The 19,707-nt window shown below is 36.7% G+C and overlaps 1 long non-coding RNA gene across 1 annotated transcript; it reads left to right on the top strand.

Moving 5' to 3' along the window:
• The first annotated feature begins 15,630 nt into the window (after window positions 1-15,630).
• Window positions 15,631-19,477, top strand: LOC113970904. The gene is made up of 4 exons (XR_003535376.1): window positions 15,631-15,918; window positions 16,292-16,328; window positions 18,169-18,355; window positions 18,984-19,477. It is a non-coding gene; the product is annotated as an uncharacterized LOC113970904 (long non-coding RNA).
• Window positions 19,478-19,707: the final 230 nt, after the last annotated feature.

The raw sequence follows: 19,707 nt of genomic DNA on the forward strand, positions 1-19,707 counted from the left end.
TCTTTCAGTTTGAAGCCATTCCCCCTTGTCCTATCACTACATGCCCTTGTAAAAAGTCTCTCTCCACCTTTCTTGCAGGCTTCCTTCAAGTACTGGAAAGCCACAATTAGGTCACCCCAAAGCCTTTTCTTCTCTAGGCTGAACAGACCCAGCTAGCTCAGCCTGTCTTTGTCAGAGAGGTGCTCCAGCTATCAGATCATCTTCGTGGCCCTCCTCTGGACTCAGTCCAACAGGTCCATGTCCTTCTTACCTTGGGGGCCCCAGAGCTGGGCTCAGGACTCCAAGTGGAGTCTCATGACAACAGAGTAGACTTAGAGTGAAAAAAAGTTCAATCTGCCCAGTTTTACTAAAGAAATGTAGTTTACCCAAGAGAAGCATTAGATGTCTTTAGTCCAGAAACATCTTTGTGGGGAGCAAAACTTCAACAATGTTGAGAAAGGATAGGCTAAACAACCCAATATCTAGAAGGCATAAACAGGCAAATTGAGGGCAGCCCTTGTTGCCTACCTTATGGTTATTGGAAGAGACGACTGCAGTGGTCCTTCAGACCTTAAACCCTACCAATCTATACAGAACTATGGTTTCAGTGTAGCAGGGATGCCAGGAAGCCCAATTCTGACGTAATTGCTGCAAGTCTTAACAAAATGCAACATATGGTTTCTCCATAATCAAGAGCTTATATCCCTGCTCTCAGATTATGCTTGAGACCCTGTTGCATTGTCATGGTATGTCACAATATAATATCAGTGTCTACTGTGGCTCATCTCTCCAAGTATACCGTTAATCTGTTATTTACACTATTCAAGGAAAGTGACGAACAGAGAGATTTAGTCTATTTAAGCCAATCTTTATTCACACTCTCTTAGCCTGAGATAATGGTGACCCAATAATGATATTTTAATAGCTTTTAAAAAATGTTTGAGTATGAGCTGAAAGGTTATTCTTTTTGTAATATAAAGTGTTATGTTGTTGGGGGAAAAAATACTGACTATTAATTCTGCACACTTGAATAAGAACCTGCCTGCATAATTCAATATTCTTTGACAATACAGTTGCTGTCCTCACTGATTGTATTTCACTGCAATTTCTAGAATATCTGTAGGCAGTTTATACCTAAATGGCTATGTTGGGCAAACTAATACTCTGTCTAGTAGTCAGTCCAGGTTATTATCATACAATCTTTACTTGTTTGTACTATGTCACCTAGAGGTTTCACTTGAAATAAGAGAATCACTGTTGTAGGAACTGTCTTTGCCCAGACAGTTTGTGGCTTAACAGTTGAGACAGATGAATGCACTTCATCTATAGTAATGAGTATTTTGCAGAGCAATTTTCTTTCTGTTATGCTTGATTAAACCTATTATACCTCTACTGACACTTGTGCAACCCCATTACCCTTTGTAGGTTTACACAGGTATAACAGGTTGGACCTCTAACAGGAATTAATTCTGTGATTTCTGCATAAGAACAAGTAGGACTCAACTCACTCTTTCTTAGCTGTATTAGCTCAGCAGGATGGACAGTAGTGAAAATTACCTGCAATGAAGCTGTATTTTTTGTTCTAAATTACAGGGATGTGAGTAGATATGAAGAGGGAAGAAATGTCTGCTGAACTGAAAAATGCTTTGTTATACCTTCAAAATTAAAAGTAGACTTTAAACAGCAGGAGAATACTTCAAAAAACTGTAGTTAGACTGAATAACATGAAGTGTAAACAAAATTGCTTCTAGTAGATTGAGTGTATCAGTTGGCTAATCTAAGTAAGTAGAACTAGTGTTACAGGCATGGTTTAAACTAAGGGATCTGTTAAATCTATACATAGATATTTCAAGATCTATTTTATTACTGAACCTGAGAAAGCTACTTTCTTCCTTGTAAAGATACTCTTTGTAGCTAGGGAATATATATATATAATTCACTGCCTATTTCTGCTCACACAAATGTCAAGTGCAAAACCTTCAACTACCTTCTATGGGACAAATTGAAAATGGACAATGTTTACTTATGTAGGATTATATATGTAAGAATAAATGTGGATTTTTAAATATCTGTATCTCACACTTCCAAATCCTTGTGTGTAAGAACTTAATAAACAAGTCTTAGGGCATCATCACTCTAAGGCAAATATTTAACCAGTATCAAAAAGTACTTGACCCATATTAGCTTTACTAAAAAAATTGCTTTTGAGCTGTTATTGTACATAATCACTTGTCCTACTTTGGAATAGGCTTACAGACAATACACTAGCACAAGACACATAGGAATGTGTATGCACTTAAAGTTTATTCAATGTGAACAGCACAAAAATTCCTGTACTGAATTCATACTGAATTTGACTGCAAAGGTCAATGTCACTTATCTACATCTCCTCTTTCTGCAAAGTTAGCAGCATATCTGTTGAAAAGAGCTTTTCAATAGGGAATCAACTGACATGAATAGGTATTTTGCTATTGATTACATTATAACTAAAATTTCTGCAGCACATTCTGGAGTACATTTTCCAGTTTAATTTCGTGCAAAATGAATTCAGCTTGGCATTCAGAAACCTCTGCATGCTGTGAACTGGAAGAGGGACTACTGGGAGATGTATTTCAAAAGTACTTCCCTGATTTGAACTAAACTGATATACCAGATATTCCAGAAGGATGTGCTGCCATTCAGCCAGATGTGGAATGGCTGGGCAGTTGGGCAGAGAAGAGCCTGATGAAGTTGAAGGAAGGCAAATGTAGGGTTCTGCACTGGAAGAGAAACTACCCCAGGCACCAGTATAGGCTTGGAGTGACTTGTGGAAAGTAGGTCTGTGGAGAAGGACCAAGGGGTCCTGGTGGACAACCAACTGTCCATGAACCAGCTATGTTCCCCTGTGGGCAAGTAGACCAAAGGTATCCTGGGCTGCTTTAGGTAGAGCATTGCCAGCAGGTCAAGGGAGGTTATCCTGACCCTCTACTCAACCCTGGTAAGGCCACTTACTTATGTGTACTTATGTAGGATTATATATGTAAGAATAAATGTGGATTTTTAAATATCTGTATCTCACTTCTAAGGCTCCTCAGTACAAGCAAGACATGGAGCTCCTGAATCGGATCCAGAGAAGGACAAGGGACTGGAGCATCTCCCTTACCAGGACAGGCTGAGGGAGCTGGACCTGTTCAGCCTGTAGAAGAGACGATTGAGAGGGGACCTTATCAGTGCATACAAATATCTAAAAGGCAGGTGTCAAGGCCAGACTCTTTTAAGCTGTGCCCAGCAGCAGATCAAGGGGCACCAGCCAAAAACTGAAACACAGGAAGTTCCGTATAAACATGAGGACAAACTTCTTTACATTGAGGGTGACCAAGCACACTGGAACAGATTGCCCAGAGAGGTTGTGGTGTTTTTTTCACAGCAGATATTGAACACTCACCCTGACATGATCCTGTGCAACCTGCTCTAGGCAAACCTGCTTTAGTAGGGGGGGTGTACTAGATGATCTTCAGAGGCTTAACCACTCTGTGATTCTGTAATGCACTGAAATGTACTCAGAGCATCTCTACTCCAAGAAAGTTTCTGGTCTCAATCAAAAGGAGGAAGTGAGGAACACACAGAAAGTGAAAAATAAAAAAAACACTCAGACATCAAAGAATACTAAAATGTGTTTTTCAAGTTCATCTCAAGTTTAGAAATTGAGGAATTTGTTCTTATTCTTCAAAATTCATATGTCAGTTGTTGCAGTAGAAACATAGCTGAAAAAAAAATCATTTCTTCACTCACATATATCAGCTCAAATTGACCAAAAATGTTCATAAAGAAACTATTGAATTTTGTAACATGTTTTAGGAAAGAAGGCTGAAATAAATTAAAGTATAAGCATTTAATTTTAAAACCGTACAAAGTGAAATTGTTCTAGAATATGTTCTAGAAAAATGAAATTTTGTTTTGAAATATATCGATACCATTTTTTTTAACATCTATTAAAAATATTTTGGGTTAAGTATAAGACATATTCTCTTAGATTTGTAAGAATTTTTACTTTTTTTTTTAAGCATTTATTATTGTAGATACCAGTCTTTTTGTTCAGCCAAAAAAACAACCATAAATTGTCAGATTTTTTTCCCCTGTCATTTTTCATTGTGCTAATTCATACTACGTGGTAAAACCAAGAGCTAAAAATGCATAAATAACTCAAAAAGATAAACGGGGTATGATTATTGCAGAGCAGTGGTTGCAGTAGTGTTTTTATTGTGTACAACAGCTTTGCAATGAGAGTGAAAGAAAAATCCAAGGATGAAATAAAGCTAATCAAAATCATCAACAACTGATTTTTTATTATATTGTTAAAAGATTTCTAGCTTAACCCTCGGTATTAATGTACAGCTTACTGTATATTATATAAAAGGCAAAATATTTTCCAGGATACCAGGGTACAACAGCACGGTTTTTTGGCAAATAAACATACTCTTATTTGTTCTTTTTTTTCTTTTTTTTTTTTTTTAGGAGAACTTACTATTAGACAAATCACATTCCCTTTTATCGGGTTCCTCTTCTCCTGTATGAGTGATTCATTCTGACGGGAAGTTTCAAACAACGAGTAAAATATGATAAACAATATCCATCACCACATAGGGAGCTTGGCTAAAAGCTTTCTGTCACTATTAATAATGCTGTTTGGGTTTCAGCCTCCCCATTTATTGCATTAGTTGCAGATGTAAAATACTGCAAAAAGTAAACAACTTTCAGTAGGTGTTACCTGTGAAAATTTGACCTCTAAGTGATGATGCTTTAAACTTTCTCTAGATAGTAATGTGAATAGTCTGAAGGACAAACCTCAGGGGGAGTGCATATGCAACAAAAATATTAATGTAGTTAGCTCAAATTGTTTCCATTGTATTATATTGTATGACAAGATGCCTCACCCTATATCACCAACACAAGAAAATATCACTTGTTGCCTCCTAAATTTATATAATTTACAAACACAGTTACACAATTTGACTAACTTTATACCTATTTCCTCTTACAGAGGCTTTAAGCCACATACAGTTTAAGTTTTCCTATACAGACTTAAAAATTGTAAACAAGTATGGAAGACATTATTATTATTATTCACAAGCTAACCTGGTTTTGGGAAGAAAAAATTTTAAAAAATATGCTTAATTTTAGGTAAATAAACATACCCATTGTGGTATAATAGTTCTTCAAGTGAAGTGCATTCTAATGTGCTCTGGTGAAGTCGGATCAGTCTGACTCCCACAGACATATAAAATAACATTCTGCACTAACACAAAATTTCTCAAAAATTTCTGCACAGTCTTTGGCCATTTCTTACTCAGTTGTATACAGAGTATTGCAAATAATGCGGTTTTTTTCCTTTTCATTTGTTGGTATATATGCAAAACTTGTTTTTCTCCAATTATATAAGACAAGAATTATAAGAGAAAAATAAATATATTTTTAAACTTTTTTTCATGGTGTTAGATAACCAAATAAATTATTTACATTATTTTTAGTGCTTTTAAGCTGTGGTAAGATTTTCCATTTACGTAAACTTCAGGGGGGAAAAGTTTGATTTTTTTGAAGGTTAAAAATAATTCAGACAAACTAATGACTAGATTTCATGGATAAGTTTAGTACCATTAAATTAATTTTTTCTTTTGTAAATAAGCTGTGCATCTAATAAAATATGCTTCTCTGTTAGTAGGCCTGCAGATTTCAAAAATGTGTTGCTATATAACAACATAGCTTAAGAATTTTTGTATATTCTTTCATAATTTTAATGGACAGAAGTTGTGTTTCCTATGAATATGACTATCTCAAATCCATATGGCTGAAGAGGGGAAAAAATCCAAACAAACTTAAGACATTTCTATAATATCTAAAACTGTAGATATTCTTAATTTGTCTTGAAAGAGATCATAATAAACCAAAGATAACCTTAAATGCTGCTACTTCTTTCCTGTGGAAATTTTCTTTAGCAATTAATATTAATTTATTATCAAGTATTTCGGGAAATTAAATATCCATTTTAATTAGCAGTCACAGGACTGTTCCTGGCTATTTTAATCTGGAACATTAATGCTGGACCACTTTCACACTGTGCTTTCAGCAGTCTCCTTCCCTCTATCTCACTCACATATTCATGTGTATATAAAGCTAAAAAGATGCACCAGAATTAATTCCTTTCTACAATTTAACTGAATTAAAACCACTGATGTGTCTTTTGGTAGCACATGTTAGCACCAACCCAGGAATGAGTGGGGATGATGTCACTAAACTTCCCTCTAATATGTCTATACATTTATCTGTGTGTGCAGATTTGTGTGCATATAGAGAAATAAAATTGAGACAAGAATTTTAATTCATACAAAACTGCATAAAGCAAACCTAGAGCCACAGAAACTGTATTACTACAGAAATCCTCAGTTATTTCAGTATTTTAGACATTAGTTAAAATTTGCCTTGTTAGGTTTCCATAGAATTATAGAGTTGAATGGACCTTAAAGATCATCTAGCTCCAACCCCCCTGCCATGAGTAGAGGCACCTTCCACTAGATCAGGTACCAATAAGCCCCATCCAACCTGGCCTCCGGTAACAAATTTTTTCACCATGTTACTGGAGTCTGTGTTTTAACTAACAGCTAGACTTCTTTTTGGATGTTAAATTAACACTAAATGATTCAAGTTCCCTGGTAAAACTCATATCACAAGCTCAAAAGCCTGAGTCTGATAGTGCAAATCTACAGTACAGTGTTAGTGAATGTGGAGAAAAAAAATATGTATGTCCTTGCCTTGAGGCCAGATGGCATCTTATCTAGTGCTCTGTGTTGTTTATCAATCCCATTTCTTCCGTATCATCTTTGTGATACACATACTTTGTGTACGCATGGAAAAAATAGGTCATACAGACTCCCCTTAGCTAATATTTCACACTTCTCATACCCAGTTACACAGAGAGATGCGGAGATCCCTGCTCTAATTTGAAGATATAACATCATATATTTGATAAGAAATATATATGCCAATCTGATGCAAAATTTAATTCTTCATAGGGCACAGCTGGCCTTAGATGGAGAGTAAGTATTTTTAAATAGGTGTTTCTGCAGAATCTCAGCACCTCACAACAGTAAAGGACCTCAGTCTCAAAATCCCCTTCACAAGGTGCAGAGGCACTATTTTCTTCATGATACCTAGAGGACGATGGAGGTCTTAATCCCTATAGTCACATGAAAGGTTAATATCAGTATGAGCAGCTGGATACAGTTGGTAGAAATACTGTGCAGAGTATGATTTAGATGTAGAATCAGGTGCAGTTGGTAAGATGCTCTTACTCTAATGGAGAATCCTGAGAAACAAGGCAGAGGAATGTGTTTTTCTGAGGCACTAAATGAAATTTCAGTAATGGTGATTGTAATGGAGGACATAACATGCTGACAAAAAATAACATCAAAGTAAAAGTCTTTCTCCAGAAATGTATATCCATAATATGTAAAGGAACAAGATACAATAAAATTAAACAATACTTCTTTGGGTAAAAACGCCAGTGGCAGATAGGACAAAATATATTCTGAGAATACTGGGAAATTGATAGGAGTCTATTATTGATTCCAGAATCTAATCTGGACATGAGAAAAGATTGTTGTGCTGTTGTTGGAAAGATACATGAAACAGGGAAAGATCCGCATAACAGAGAATTATCCTGTTGTGAGGAATAAAGGTCATTCTGGCTCAAATAGTATTGGTACCTCCATCTGAGTAAGGATTGTTATTAACTAGCAAAGCCTTCAGTGTGCACTATTTAATTGGTTTTAAAAAGAACAATAAAAAAAGGATGAAAAAAATAATGCAGTTAAAATTCTTTAAAGTTACTTTTTTCAAAAAGACAGAACTTCATCTAAACTAACGACAGCCGGGAGAACTTCTGAGCTTCCGAATGTGGAAATAGGCCTTGGCCACCTCCCAAGCAAATGAGGGCAAAACCTTGGCACGCGTCTGCTCCCTTTCCTTGCTGAACTTTGATTTTGAGGAGAAGGAAATCTGGGCCCTTGAGTCAGGAGGGAGAGCCACCTCACTCTGACACTGTGCCCTATCTGGGGATCAAGCAACTGGGACTGCAGGCACTGCGCCGGATGCACAAGCTGCTGAGTTTGGATGCAACCCAAGGTAACTATTTAGGGAGACCGACTGAACTAAGAAACTCAGGGATTAGATTTTGGAGGCAGCCTGGAATGTCTCCATGTCAAACGTGCTAAAACTATCTGAAATCTGTATGCCAGGCAATGAGAAAAAAAATGTTGTACGAGAACTTTCCAGACCTAACTGGAAGAATAACCATCTTGAAAACGACGTTAAGCATAAGTGGGGAGTCTACAAGGAATGGAAAAAAGTACTGATCACCAAAGAAAACTATGACTTTTAAGTCAAGAAATGCAGGTCTAAGTGAGACTTGGCAAAAGTGGGACTAGCTAAAACTCAAAATGAATCTGACCTCATAAAGGAAATCAGGCAAAATAGTTAAGGTTTTCTTCAGGTATGTGCTTAGATGAAGAAAAAAGCAGGAAGTTGAAAAACTGCAGTGAGGATAAGGTACACATGAAACATTTGATTTCAGTTAATATTTGGCTAAAAAATCTAAACATTATTTCAATTTTCAATAAGATTGATATTACACACTAGGAAGCAAATAGGAAAGGAGACACCTGCAAGCAAAGTGACTATTATACCAAAATAGTTTATTAAACTCAAATTGAGGTTTCTCAGATAGTCTACAAATTTCACAAATTTGGAAAAATAGGTGAGTGAAACCCAAATTCCCATAGCAATTGCCTGGAATAAACCTATCAACCAGGTGGCAGTCCATGTAATAGGAATACACAAATGCAGTGTCTGCACTAAGACTCATCATCCTAGCACTGCCTATAAAGTTACCAGCACTGGGCTGAGAGATGAAGTGTGGGACTAGATGAAAGCTGCTGCAAAACCTCCTGAAGTGTGTGTGTGTGTATTAATCTTGTATAATGTTTCCAGAACAACTAAGAGACAAAAATATGAGCATACTGGCAAAGGAAGTGAATGAAAGAGACGGGGTATTCACAGAGACTGAGTTAACTCCAGTGGAAGTAACTTCTCTAGGACCTTCCTGTGGCAAATGACAGATGAACTCCACCAAGCACAATTCATACAAGGTAATGAAACTTTGCTCCAACTTGACTCCTAGATAAGCTTGACTCCTCTTGGCTACATAGGCCTAGGAAGCCTAATCTTGATACACTAAAGCTAAACTAAAGCTGGTCTCTGCACACACCTCTTCTGTTGCTATATTTTCCTTCTGTGCCCTCCACTTACATTGCCAGTACATTATTAGATTATTATACAGCAAAAGCAAAATGACCTTGAAGACTCTAGCAATAAAAATAGGATGAATTTCAATAGCACAAAATTCAATGGCTACATTGTTTTTACAAACTGGGAAACCACTTTTAAATAATCAATGGGAGGAAGACCTGGGAGACCAACAGGATGGCATCTTAACAAATGTAATCTTAAGATATATAGGTAGAAGTATTTACACAGCAGCAGACATTTGTAAGATGTTCTCCAAAACACTGCATACAATTCTGGATATTTACATTACAAAAGAAAAATAGAAATAGAAATAGGATAAAACTGGCTTATGGGAAAATCAAGAAGACAGAGAAGCAGTTATTTCAAAAGAGCCTAAAATTTTGGTTTGTTCACCCTAGCAAAACAAATTTTGAGGCAAGAAGTGATTGCTGTGTATAAACATATTAGAGAAGTAAACAGCAAGGAAAAGAAGACACTATTCAAACTAAAAGGCATTACTGGTAAAGGAAGTAATGGCTATGGAATAGCTATTAATAGCTTTAGGATAGAAAATAGTGTCTGACCGTTAGAACACTGAGATTCACAAGCCAGATTCTGAGAGATGTGTAGGAAAGAAAATGTAAAGCTATTTCTGAGGGGGTAGCTAGACACTTCATGAAATGGGGGTATGTGGTAATGCCCATCATAAAGGGAGAACTCCTGCATGCAGGTCACCCCAGCCCAAAGTTGCTCTTCGTTGCTAGACCTCCTCTCTGTTTTAAAGTGACAATGGGACTTGGTCCAGCTGAGACAGGAAATTTGGTGATACTAGAAATGAAACTTGATCTTGAGACCCTCATTCTTGATATAAAAGAGATTTGACAGAACTAACATGAGTAATCCCAAGTGTTTCTGAGAAGCTTGCTGGATCTGCAGAGCCTTTCAGCAATGGCAAGCACGGATACAGGGACAAATCCCCCCATGTTTCCAGACCATGTTCTGGCTTTCAACATATCTGTACTGCTCACCAAGTAGCACTACTCACTGTAACTTATTTTATCAGTAAATTCTCTAGTCCATTAAAGGATTGGTCTGTATAAATCTTATGATTATTTTACCAAGAATTTCCCAGAGCTGACTGCTCCCATAACAGACATGATATATAATAAGAGTCCAGAGAACTAAGAAAGCTTTGGGCCCTAATGACAAACTGAAGAATTTTTCATACTTCTGCCTTGAAAGAAAACAGAGAAAAAATCCTTTAAAATAATTAAGCCTTATAATTTTGGTTTGGTTTTAATTAATTATAATTAAGACATAAAATCCCTATGGCCTTCGTAATTTTTTTATTATTATGTAAGAAATTGTCTTTGATTGTTCCAGGTGAATAATACCACAATTGTTTCATTTTCTTATGGTTGTAGACTGCTAGGCAAGTTGGCTTCTTGCCAATAGTATGTATTTTTATGTTGCTGCAGCCTCAGAGTGGCAGAACAAATCAAGCTTCAAATTTTAATGTTACTCAGTTTGTTACTTCAATTTAAATTTCTTGTATTGCATGTTTTGTGTTTTTTTTCCCTTGGCTACCTTTTAGGTAGCTCTTAGAAGTAATTCAGGTCTTTTTTTACCTTATGCTGCATTGACATAAATACCACATACGGCATATATAGAAGAAGATTTGAAAATGTGAAATATTTGCAGAGGGAAAAAAAAATCCCACATAAATGTATTAATTATATCTCCACCAAAACTGTTTTCTTATGTAACTATTATCCCATAGCCTAGCTTGATTTCTTATAGTTCATTGACCCATTTGGTAAATTCACAGACAAACTTTGGCAGAGGTGTAACTTGATAATTAAAAAGTATGTTATCTCTTGCCAGCTTGTTATAGCCAAGTGTAAGCTGAACGCTAGCTTTCCCTAATCCCATCAACCCAGTCTGCAGGAAGGGTCAGGGGTCAGTAACTGCTTCTAAAAACACTGTTCAATTGAATCCAAACAAGCTCTTACCTACTAAGCAGCTGCTCACAAACAATTCGGAATCTGTCCTCATTACCAATTGTTAGGGGCTCCTGTTGCAAGAAAAGCCCTATTTTGAATAGGCCTCTAATGCACCAGTAAGTCTTCATCTGATAGGCTAAGATCTAAAGTCAGCAAATTTTTTTACTTTTTTTTTCCTTCTAGCACAAAGAGAAAAAATTAGAAACCAACTATTACTGGCTGGTATATCTACTGGCTCTGGCAGGAAGCAAGATGCTGATTTTCAAAACACAGTGTTGTACATCAAGGTTTCTGGTGAATAGAAAGTGTAAATATAATAATATATGGAATACTGTGAAAAGCATAAACTATTTTTCAGTGACTGATAGGGCAAAAAAAATTCTCTGTGCTGAGAAAAAGAACTTTAGAATGCCATCTAAGGAAACTGTCATCTTTAGTCACTGTTGAAGATGAGAGTAACATCATTACGATCTGTGGTCAGATCTAGTTTTGCTAATTATCTGAAGGAGGCTGGTCCTGGTGCCAGGACTTGCAGACTTATTTTGTTCTAATGTGTTACATACCGAGTAAGCTGGAAATGGTTTTGGAAGCAACAGGTGAAGATGTTAGAGATCTGAAAACTTGTAGAAGGGGAAAATTTTACTTATAGTATAGTTTGTTACCGTGTACAAAAGTAAAGTTGTTTCCTAATTTGAACATGCACAGATTTATTCCTGGAAGTTTGCTGATGTTTGAATCTTCTTTTATTAAAAATGAAAAAAAAAAAATATTTCAAATATTTTTAATGTTTGCAAAAGGTCACATCCTAAAACTGTGGTGTATAGGGTACCTCCACGTGTGTAAACTGGGAACCTTGATGTAGTCTCACTGGTTTCAGAAGGGGAAGAATCAAACCCTCTCTGACTGCTCTTATTTTTTATGTTTTAAGTACAGTTTGTTTTTTTGAAATAATTTTTAGACAACCTTGACAAAGACCATCACAAGCTCACAAGTGGTTCTGGAAGGTACAAAGATCATGTTTCTTTTTCTGTGCTGCTTCTTTTTTTGCTTTCTACTGTGAAGATCACAGTTTATCATGGGAGGAGTTGATTTTCATTATTCTCAGTGTTTCAAATGGAGAAAAAGTATTTTAGGTCACTTTACCAAGATAGTGCTAAGAAAAGATAGTTGTTCTGCGAAGCAAGGAAACAACTCCTGTGAATATTCTTGCAGCAATTGCTGCACAAATTTGAATTGCACGTCAGGCACAGTACAAATATTAGCTTTCAAATACATGCAACTTAATAAACGATAAGTAAAATTACTGTAGAAATAGATATTATTATAAATGTGCCACCAAACCATATTTTTAGTTTTACTTGAAGTCTTAAGGATATACAAATCCCATTTAAGTGATATGAAAGTCTCTGACTTCCAGAGGCAGCAGTCATAGGCAGTACAAAAGAGGACTCAGTATATTAGGAAAATATACCTAATAGTTTAAACAGGAAAAAAATGAAGATTAAGATGAGACTCACTGTTTTCTAGCAGTTATGGCTATGCCTGTATGCACTACTGGGTTGGTTGTCTGCTCATTTGAATTCCTCCAGTCTCCACAGAACACTTTCTATGAGTTCATTCTATGGGACTCATTAATGGCTATTTTTCTAAGGACCTTAGATGTTGCCTTTTTTTATACACTCCCTCAAGAGCAGAGATGAGTGAGAGTGATGCCAAGGTCTGAGCTTCCCTCTATGCTGTTTTATCACTGTCCAGCCTGCCTTGCTGACTCCCCTCTGACGCATGGGCAATACACTCATTATCCACTTTGGCTGGTAGGCAGGCAGGCATTCAACTATTCCTTCAGAAATTAATTTGTCCAGTGGACTATGCTTCCAGAACAAGAATACTGTAATGAAATCCAAATGACCACACTGTTAACTTTGAAAACATCAGGGCTAGCAGTCAGTCTTTGTGAAGCAAGTTGGTAACCTCAACACATTTCTCAAGGGTAAGTATTTATATACCCTAAATACCATACAAAATTGGCATGCTTTGGAGGCTCAGGATGAAGGGGCTGGGACTATCCTCTCTCCCTGTAATTGTGGAGTTGCAGTTTGCTTCTGCTCCGCACTTGCTTACCTACCCTTATGCAGAGGGATGGGAAATGGTTTAAACCATGGAGCACTTAGCCCCACAGTGTCTGTCAGAGAAATTTCCTACAACAATGATGTTACATTTATGAACTGGTTCCTGCTTGCATTCTCCCTGAAAGGTACAAATTTTTACTTGATCTTATCTACTTGAAAAAGTCTTCAGAACAATTTTTTGTTGTTGAGCAGGAAAGTGACTGAGATTCAAGATTTCATGGGATTATTTTCTAAAAAAAATTATTATTGGGATTTATTTTCTTTCTTATTTTCTTTTCTTGTTTTTCTTTTGCCACGTGTTACTAAATGTGACTGCATTCCCTATTCTTAATAGTCCCCTTGGAAATATTTATTCAAACTATATTTTCAGTCACCCTAGTATAAGTCCAGAGTAGCTCCAGTGAGTTCAGAGGAAGAAAACCAGGTTTTTATTAGTACAACTACGAAAATTAGACTTAGGCTTCTTCTTTACTGTCTATAGAAAAGTTATTATTAAAATACAAGTTGAAGTTCTCCGAGATTTTTTTTCATAACTTAATATCCCAACAAGCCTAGTCAGTTAAAAAACCAACCAACCAACTAACCAACCAAACCCCCCCAAAAATAAAAAAAATAAAATAAAAAAAAAAAAACAAAACACAACAGCAAAAAAAACAAAAACAAAACAAAACCCCCTGAGAACCTACCCCACTTTGTTTTCCTGCCTCTGTTAATCTCTTTTCTCTGAATGTTTCTCATTTTTTTGATTTTCAGTCCTAAATAACAGCAACTTGCTAACAGTGTGGACTTGATTTAAAACTAACAATGACAGTCTAAGCCCCCCTGAAAAAGGGTTAACCATAGACTGCCCACTAAAGTATCTGCTTAAAAAAATAAGTCTTTAAATCATTTTATGTTTAAGAGAATTTCTTTTCACCCTTCCCCCTTTAATAAAAAAAAAGAAAAAGTGAGACCATCTTAGCTGTAAGAGCAAGTTTATTCAGGTGGTATGAATCAGACAGGGCTCACTGATGCAAACTATAGCCTCAGAAAGCACAGCAGGCTCCGAGCCTCACAGGGCTGCCCCACGAAAAGAAGCATAACAAAAACCAGAGAAGAACAGACCTGCAGTAATCTCCTTGCCCTGCCTAGAAAACAGGGGTGAAGGAAAGCTGCCCTCTCATTATGGTTTTGGTCTCAAGGTTAGAATTAGACCCTTAGGGTAAGCAGCTGTCAATTAGAGATAACTCCAACCAATGCTGTCTGAAATCTTGGACTTATCTCCTAGCAACTTCCCTTCTTTCAGGACAGCAACCCTCTGCTCCGCCTTCAGCTCAAGAGTCATCCTGAAGACAGTGAAATAACCTTTTCAATTTGGGCAGATGCATAAAAAATCCAGCTTCCAGAGCCATTTGACTGAAGCCAGATTTTAAACTAGGTTGATTATATATTTGCTTTGTTTTCCATGTTGCAGATGTTGAGGTGATTTTGCTGAAAGAATGTTGTCAGATAATGTTTACAAATTCAGTGGGTTTTAGGCACATGGTGATTTGCTGAGAGAGACACAGGGTTATCATGTTCGTGCATCTGCTGGTGCATCTCTCCTTCCCACTGCCTTTTACACCAGGAGAAATTTACCAAGAGTGGTGAATGAGGAGTGGCCATGGTTACAGCAGCAGCCCTGGAGTCCTCTCTGGCGTGGCAGGGTGTGTAGAGCAACAACAAGCATAAATCCTAATAAGAAGACCAAGAGGTTATGCATTATTTTTGTAGGGATCATGACTGAATTTGAGGGGGAAATTTAAAAGACTCCAAAAGGCACCTCTACCTCTATTTTCAGGGTTTACCATTCATTAGATTTTATTTTAGATCCATAGCATTCCCTTTTCTAACCAGGTGAAGGGTCTAAAAGGAGACAGGGAGAAGGGGATCAGGGAGAAGAGAAGCAGGGAAGGAGAAAAGGAGTGCTCACAGAAAAATAAGGGGGGGACACACACATGACAAGGATGAAGCTCATCTTAGATTCAGTTGAGGTCCGTATTCACAAAGAGATCACTCAGAAATTTTGTACAAATGGCAGGAGCAGAATGTGAGTGCAATGAGGGGCCTAATGCAGGCACTTGTCCTGTAATCAAAGATTCAGCTCAACATGAGGCCTTTGTGAGACAACAGCATCATTCTCCACCCGGGCTAACCCCTGAATGCAGAGCAGCTCTCTCAAGCAAGGCAGGCAGGATGAGCTTCGCATTTCTTTGTCCTCTTTGGAAAATATGATCTTTTTTTTTTTGCCTATTCCTCATTTGCCTCTCTTCTAAAGAAAACATTTTTTGATATGCCTGTAGTAAGCCAGAGGATGTTTGCGTGAGTGGAAGCGTTCTCAGGGTGAGGAGAGAAGCAGATGGGCTGACATGGTGGAGCGAGGGCAGTTCCAGCCTGCGTTTGGGGAGAGTGTGCAGAAAAATGGCTGACATCTCCCTGCTCGCGAATGCATGATGGGCGTCCTCCTCTGCGTAAGCACAATTCCCTCTTCCTCCGACTTTAGCAGCCCTACATAGATGAAACGTACAGGGATTCCTTTTTTTCCTTCTTAAAGGCTTTGGGCAGTAGAATTTCTCAATTTTTTAAAACATTTTTATTAAAAAAATGTTTTACGATTTTGTTAAAATGAAACAGAGAATTTCAGTTTGGGTAAATAGACTTTTTCAGTTGGGTTGTATTAGAAATCCCTTTCTGAGTTGCAAACAGTGTTTCTTTAGGTATATTTTTAATGTCACTGTAGAAAATTATGTTCAGAAAATATAAAGTAATATTTATCTGATTCCTGGTATTTTTACTCAGTCTGAATATTACCTGATGTGGTGGGTGTAATCTATTTTTTTTCAGAATTTGGCTCCTGAAAATGGGAAACAAGATGTAGAAAGTAAGTAAGATTTGCAATCCTTAAAGCTTTACACAGAAACAATACAAAGAAACACAATTAAAGAATTGCCACTCAGAAAGTGAATACTAAACTAAGCATCCCAGTTGAACATTTTGTCATTCTGGGGTTACAGCCATATGCAGCAGCGTAAACCACCATGCCATTGTGGCAGGGACAGAGGTCCCAAATTCTTAGGAATCCCATTAATTCTTTTCTTTCTTGAATTGTTAAGTGCTTATCTCTGTAGAGAACTGACTGCTACCTCTAGCATTGCTAAAGGTGTTTGTTCAAAAGGCTACCCAGCAATGGGTCAAGCCTACATTCCTCACTGATATCAGAGGGAGTCTTGGAAGCAAAATGCAGAGTGTTTAAATTTCAGATAGACTTATTTTAGACACAAATATTGTATGAAATAATCAGAAATGCCAATATTATTATTTTAGCATACAATGTAAAGTTTAAAATATTTCTGAACACCCAGTGGTGAAGTAAAAAGGGAAAACATAGTTTCAAATGATAGATTTCTTGGTATAAAATTCAATGTAAAAGATAGAAAATATTACTGGTAAGGTAATATTATTGTTAATTTAACTGAAAATATGTTTGCGATATCTGTCTGATACATAGCATCATCTTTTTTCTTGATTCTCCAAGGTATTGTTGCGATTCACCTGAGCTCTGTATGTATGTGGGTGTGTGTGTGTGTATATTTGCCTGGGCTTGTATCCCTCAGGTACCTTGCAGCTGAAGATTTTGGAAACCTAAATTGTGTGTTTTTCTGTCTGGTTGTGTATGCAATTGAATTTACCTACATTTTCATATCCCATATATCCAAAACACAGTGAAAGTCTAGTTGCACAGTTATAGCATAAGGCTTTATCGGATCATTATTTAATTTATTTATTTTATACTTGTGAAAAATGGGCAAATATAAACCCCCAACAGATTCTTTTGTCTTCTTTTTTATATGACATATGTGTGTTTTCAATTTTGTATTATAAATTTGTGACATTATATAGGATTGCAAAAAGTTTTGCATTTTCAAACTAGGCCTGGCTTTAATTCTGGGCATGATGTAATCACTACCATACCCCTTCTTGGGGAATCAAACCAGCAAGAGCCCTGCCAGGCTGCCCTGGGATCCGCTCTCAGAGCTCCCAGTGTGATTCAGCACTCTGCTCCTATTCAGGGACAGAATAAGAATGTGCTTAAGTGTTTTGTGCTTTGAAAACATGCTTAAATGCTTTGTTGAATTGAGAACTAATTAAATGACTGAAAGTTCAAACTTAATATCTCAGTGTAAGGAATGTGTGAATTTTCCCACAGGAAAGAATAGCATACTCTGAAAATATGGCAAAAAAAATTTTTGTTTCTTCCTTGGGTTTGTTTTGTTTTGTTGTATTTGTTTGGTGGGGTTTTTTTTCCCCTTTCATTAGGAAATAGGGTATAATTAATTTTCAGGGTTTTTCCTTCTAAATAATTTAAAATATTTTTTAAAACGTCAGCAAGAAAAATTGTAAGCAAAATAAAAATTTGTATTTTTACTGAATTAACTTTGTAGTTGAAGCTAGGTTTTATTCCTGAAATCTAGAAAATGCTACTTTGTTGTTTTTTTTTAAATTTCTCTTTTCACAAATGTTAATTTTTAGTTGGTTTTGTGGTGGTTTGTTTTTTCCTAAGTGCCTCACAGAAGGTTGGCGAAGTTCCAGAATAACAGCTGGAAGTGAGAAGGAATGAAAAAGTATATCACAGAAATTCAAATGAGAAATACGATATACATTTTTAATGGGTATGGTTATCATTCATTTGAACAAATTATAAATGAGGGATTGTTTTTTAGACTTCCAGATGTCTTCAGCTCAGCGCTGGATGCCTTTCCAATAGACAAATACAAGCGATTAACTTCACAGAATGTCTGTGAGTTGAAATTCAGACAAAGATAAAATGGTACATTCTGGCCTTCAGAACTCAAAGCATTGGAGATGGGGACCCTGGACATAAGCTCGTTTGCAGTACGTGTGAAAAAGGTACTTCATCTCATGTCCTGAAGAATGACAATTTTTTTTTAAGTGTTTTTTTTCTCTCTCTGTTGACTATGTTCAAGAAACCATATACATAACATCAGAAAGGGTTACTGTTAAGATCAGATCTGTTGACATAATTAACTTATTTGCAAACAGTTTAATGTATTTTTGTCTGAGTCTGCCTTCTTGCACACACCAAAACTACCCTTATTCAACTCCTTGTGAATTAGGGTGTACAGCATATAAAGGAACAATCATCTAGTCCAAACATATTTGCATTCTTAATATGGTGCACACATTCAGGCAAGTGGCAATTTGCATGAGGACCATGAGCCAAATTCAGTTCTGACAGTAGTAGGCATAACTTTATTCAAACCAGACAAGCAGCAGGCATTTACAAGGGGCAAGAATAGGTGCTCTGTGTTTGCTGCACGTCCATGCTCCAGCATAATGCATTGCTGTTGCTCAAAACTTCACATTTTTCTTAGACCAGAGCTTATCAAAACCAAGTGCAAGTTTCAGCTACAAGTTTGGATATGTATGCAGTAGCTGGCAAGATAAACATCTTGCTTTTACACCTAGATTTTGGTGTGAATAATAATCGTACTTTAAAAAATTATTCTTTTTGCAGGCTTTCATAACTGGAATTAGATGAGAAGCATCATGCCAGGATGCCTCTGGCCACCTTCAAAGCACCCTTGTAAATTCAGTCACAAGCATAAGCAACTTCATTCTGTCCAAAGTATTAGCATTTTTTTAAGTGCTCATTTTCCAAGTATTCTTACTAATTCTTTAATGGCTGTTGTATACCCCAGTGCTGTGGAGCTGACTAATGTGTCTTGCTGTGTTTCAGCGAATGTTGTGAGGAATCTACAGCAATTAGCTGCTCATGCCTCTGCTTTCCTGTTTTGTGCCTTCCCTTTCATGTATCAGATGTTTGTAAGTTTTCCATTAGACATTTCCTGCTTCTAATAGATGTTTGTGAGGCTTTTGCTTTGAGCTATCAGGGCTCCAATTTGTGCTGAGATGTTTGGTTTTGTTTTAGGGCTGAGAGGTCTTTGTACTCCTTTCTTCCTAGAAAACATTATAATCTGGAAAAAATAAATAAATTGTACTTTGCAAAAAGTGAATATGACTCCTTCATCTAAATGGCATGGTTTGCACATGTGTCTTTTGTCAGCAGATCACTCCTAAAATAAAAGCACTTAAACTGCAGTTTCTGCCAACTTATCAGACACCAAATGGTGACAACATATATGTATTGTAGTTTCTAAAGGCAGCTTTGTACTCCAGTGTTTTCATCTTCTTTGCCCTGCTTTTTTTTTCTCTTTTTAATTTGAAACGGTGACTGATTT

This window comes from Neopelma chrysocephalum, unplaced genomic scaffold (genome assembly GCF_003984885.1).
Source record: "Neopelma chrysocephalum unplaced genomic scaffold, ASM398488v2 Primary Assembly neopelma1_80b, whole genome shotgun sequence".
In the NCBI taxonomy this organism is placed as follows: domain Eukaryota; kingdom Metazoa; phylum Chordata; class Aves; order Passeriformes; family Pipridae; genus Neopelma; species Neopelma chrysocephalum.